Source organism: Cebus imitator, unplaced genomic scaffold, assembly GCF_001604975.1.
Source record: "Cebus imitator isolate Cc_AM_T3 unplaced genomic scaffold, Cebus_imitator-1.0 Scaffold123, whole genome shotgun sequence".
NCBI lineage: Eukaryota > Metazoa > Chordata > Mammalia > Primates > Cebidae > Cebus > Cebus imitator.
Genome location: NW_016107438.1, coordinates 2,384,438 through 2,388,660, shown reverse-complemented (window position 1 = coordinate 2,388,660; position 4,223 = coordinate 2,384,438). Strand labels below are relative to the sequence as shown.

At 48.8% G+C, this 4,223-nt stretch overlaps 1 non-coding gene across 1 annotated transcript; it reads right to left on the bottom strand.

The window, feature by feature from the left end:
* Positions 1-2,728: 2,728 nt before the first annotated feature.
* TRNAQ-UUG lies at positions 2,729-2,800 on the bottom strand. Its single transcript has one exon. It is a non-coding gene; the product is annotated as a tRNA-Gln (tRNA).
* Between the last annotated feature and the right edge of the window lie 1,423 nt (positions 2,801-4,223).

Below are 4,223 nucleotides of genomic sequence, written 5' to 3'. Positions count from 1 at the left end.
AAAAAAAAAAAAAGATACAAAAATTAACCAGGAGTGGTGGTCCATGCCTGCAGTCCCAGCTACTTGGGGGACTGAGGCAGGAGGATTGCTTGAACCTGGGAGGTTGAGGCTGCAGTGAGCTGAGAGCAGGCCACTGCACTTAAGCCTGGGAGACAAAGTGAGATTCTGTTGGGGAAAAAAAAGTCAAATATCTTTTCTTATTCTGTGGCTGACCTTGTCACTTTACTATGGGCGTCTTTTGACAAGAGGAACATATAATATCACATTAATATGGTGAAGTATATAAAATTTTTAGAACTTTTTGTGTCTTTTTGGGGAAGACTTTCCTTCCTATGAAGTCATGAAGATATTTTTCTATGTTGTCTTCCAGAAGCTTTATTGGTTTTTCTTCATATTGAATTCTGCAATTCACATGGAATTTATTCTCTGTTTGATGTAAGTTAGGGAGGAATTCGATTTCATATTTTTCCATATGGACACTCAATCGCCCCAGAACAATTTAACAAAAAGTAGGTCCTAGCCGGGTTTGGTGGTGCAAGCCTGTAGTCCCAGCTACTCAGGAGGCTGAGGTGGGAGGATCATTTGAGTCCAGGAGTTCGAGGCTGCAGTGAGTTGTTACTGTGCCACTGCACTCCAGCCTGGGTGACAGAGCAAGACCTTGTCAAAGAGAAGGGAAAAAAAAGGAGGAGGAGGAGGAGGAGGGGGAGGAGAGGGGGAAGAGGGAACAGGAGGAGGTGGAGAAGAGAGGGAGGAGGAGGAGGAGGAGGAGGAAGAGGAAGAGAAAACAGAGAGAAAGAGTGAAAGGATGGAAGGAAAAGAAAGCTCTTTTCCCAACTCCTCTGTTGTGCCACCTTTGTCATAAATCAACTGTCCAGATACGTGTGGGGCGGAATCTGGGTTCCCTACTCTGTCTGGTTGGCATGTTTTCTTATTCTTGCACCAGTACCCAACTACCTCAATTTCTTTCTTTTTTTTTTTTTTTTGAGACAGAGTTTTGCTCATGTCACCCAGGCCGGAGTGCATTGGCAACCTCCGCCTTCCACGCTCAAGCGATTCTCCTTCCTCAGCCTCCCGAGTAGCTGGGATTACAGGCATGTGCCACCACGCCCGGCTAATTTTTGTATTTTTAGTAGAGACAGGTTTTGCCATGTTGGCCAGGCTGGTCTTGAACTCCTGTCCTCAGGTGATCTGCCGGTCTCGGCCTCCCAAAGTGCTAGTGCTGGGATTACAGGCGTGAGCCACCGCTCCCAGCCCGAACTACCTCAATGTCTATAGCTTGCAGTTGATAAGAAGCTTTAGTTCTGGTAAAGCAAATCCTTCCACCTCTCATGGCTAGGTATTTTTGAGGCTGGGATTGCTCATACACGCAGATCCATTCAACCGTTTAGGGAGTGTGTGGGGTGGGGTGGGGAGGACGGGTGCTCAGGGGAGAGGTGGGAGAGCAGCAGGAGGATCCTCTCTGTTTCCACAGCATCCTCCCAGGGGGCGGGAACGTATAACCACAGTGCCAATCACCCTGTAGGGAGATCATAAATGCGTCAGAGGGGTCCCTTGTCACTTATCCTAGAGGGACAGGCACCTCTCAAAACCCAGATGCTGGTCCAAAGCAGCCGCTTCACACACATCTCTCTCTTACAATGCTAAAGGTACGCCCTTTCCCGCAAAGCACGTGCACCTGCTCAGCACCCTAACCACGGATCCGGGACAGACTGGCCCAAAGACACGTGCTCGGTCAGGTTGAGGACTCCCTTAGACGTCCTGTCGGGCTGAAGAACCGGTCCCTTAGTCAAGGAATTGTTTTCTCCTCCTCTCCCCCCCCCCCACTTTCTTTTCTTTTCTTTACTTTCTTTTTACTTTTTCTTTCTTTCGAGATGGAATCTCGCTCTGTCGCCCAGGCTGGAGTGCATTGGCGCGGTCTCGGCTCACTGCAACCTCCACTTCCCGGATTCAAGCGATTCTCCTGCCTCAGCCTCCCCAGTAGCTGGGATTACAGGCGCGCGCCACCACGCCCGGCCAACTTTTGTATTTTTAGTAGAGACTGGGTTTCACCATGTTGGCCAGGTTGGTCTCCAATTCCTGACCTCAGCTGACCCCTCCGCCTCGGCTTCCCAAAGTGCTGGGATTACAGGCGTGAGCCACCGCATCAGGCCTAAAGGGGCTGTTTTCTGACTCACAGCCACAGATGGCCTCACTGAGCACCGGACAACCAAGACAAACACGCGAGGGTGGATGCCAGACCCCCAAACACACACCCCTCTGAGGATGGCAGCTTAGTTGTTGTTCGTGACCAATTGGAGTTCCGCGGGCGCCGTTTCCCCGCCCCTTGGTTCAGTCGAGCTACTTCATTGGCGGCTCAGGGAGCAGTAACGAATCGCCCTCGCTCAGAAACCAATAAAAAACATGCTGGCACCTTCGGCAACAAGGGCCCTCCTAGACCCGCAGAGCTAGCTATGCCCCGCCCGAAGCAGCACCCTTCGGGTTCTTTCGGAAGTTTCCCTCCAGGATAAAGTCGCGTTCAATCTCCCATCAGCACATTTATTTTTCTGCCAGACTCTCGCGCGTGCGCATCGACACCCCCAGAACGGCTCTGAAATGAAAACATCTTGAGAGAGAGGGCGGGACCCTAAGCCGCAGTCCGGCAGGTCAATGGGGCCACCCACACAGCCCGAGGTGGCCGCTGCCGGAAGCGGTCCGCAAAACAGGAATTGGAGGACCAAAAGGTTCAGTGAGGTCCCACCGAGATTTGAACTCGGATCGCTGGATTCAAAGTCCAGAGTGCTAACCATTACACCATGGGACCCGCTGGCTGCTTTAGGCGGCCGCGAGTCTCCTCAAGCCACGAGGACGCTGGGCGGCCTTTCCGGAGGGGCGGCAGTGTCTGGGTTTGCCCGACTGGGCTCTGGGCCCGGGCCCCACGAGCGGCGCGGTGAGGGCTTCCGCGTCCCTTGCGTTCCAGTCGTTTCTGATCCCGGGGATATTTTCTCGTCCTGTGCTCCTCCAGGGGCCAGGAGGTCGGAAAGGCAGAAGGCTGGCGGGGTCGGCGAGGTGGGGCCAGATTGGGTCCGGGGAAAGCACGCTCCAGCCCCAGCCCCGGGACAGGAGGCGCGGCGCCCGCAGCCTGGGTTGTTTATTTATTTATTTACCTGGGGAGTTCCTTAGGAGGAGTATTTTGGCCGAGCGGGGAGGGAAGCGGACTGGGACGTTGTGGGATAAGGGTTCAAACCCCAGGTGCCCTAGGGACGCGAGAACGGAAACTATAATTGCGCCCCCAGCCTGACCGCGTCGGTGCGAGTCCTAATGTTCCACGTGGCTGAAGCTCACGAGAAAACTGTTCCAAAGTTTCGCCTCCACTTGCGAGTGCGCCTAATTAAAAACCACCCGGTGGAACTGCTGAGATTAACACCCAGATACCCTTCCTTGCTGGGCGATTATCCTTAACTTTAGGATTAAATCAGATCAGTTGAAAAGACAGTCCCCTCGGGGCTCTCTCCCACATTTTAGTGAGCGCGTGTGTAAACGGATGTTTCTGCAGGTCAATCTGGCAACATGAAATTTTTACACGCCATTGGACTCGGCAGTTTCACCTTTGAGACGTTAACCTACAGAAACAGTAAGGCAAGTGCCAAGACTTATGTTCAATGTTCTCAGTTGTGTTGTTTATAATAGTAAAAAATAGAAAATAAACGTCCAAGTGAAAATTGGTTAAATAATGACAATATTGACACAATAAATATTGTGCAAGAATTTAGGGAATAACTCATTGTAATGATAAGATATACAGGACTAAACAAAAAATCTACTTACCAATTTGTATAATAATAATAATAAAATCGACTTACCGATTAGTATGTATACATATCAATCAGTATGTATAACAATATAATAGTTGGTAAAAGCTACTTACCAATTGTATGTATAATGGTGTACCAATTAATGTGTATAACATATATTAATTATATATTAATAAAATACACCCTTTAAAATATATACTAATATCTAATTCATATATAATATATACTAACGATATATAGTAATGTGTATAATAGCCCATGACTTATGTACAAACAGAAAAGTTATGCATGTGTGTTAATGAACACTTCATTTATTTGACGTGTGACATCTGACTCCCTTTGTTGTTTTTGTTTAGTTGGTGGGTTTTTTTTTTTTTTTTTTTTTTTTTAATTAATTAATTTTTTTTTTTTTTTTTCAAGATGGAGTTTTGC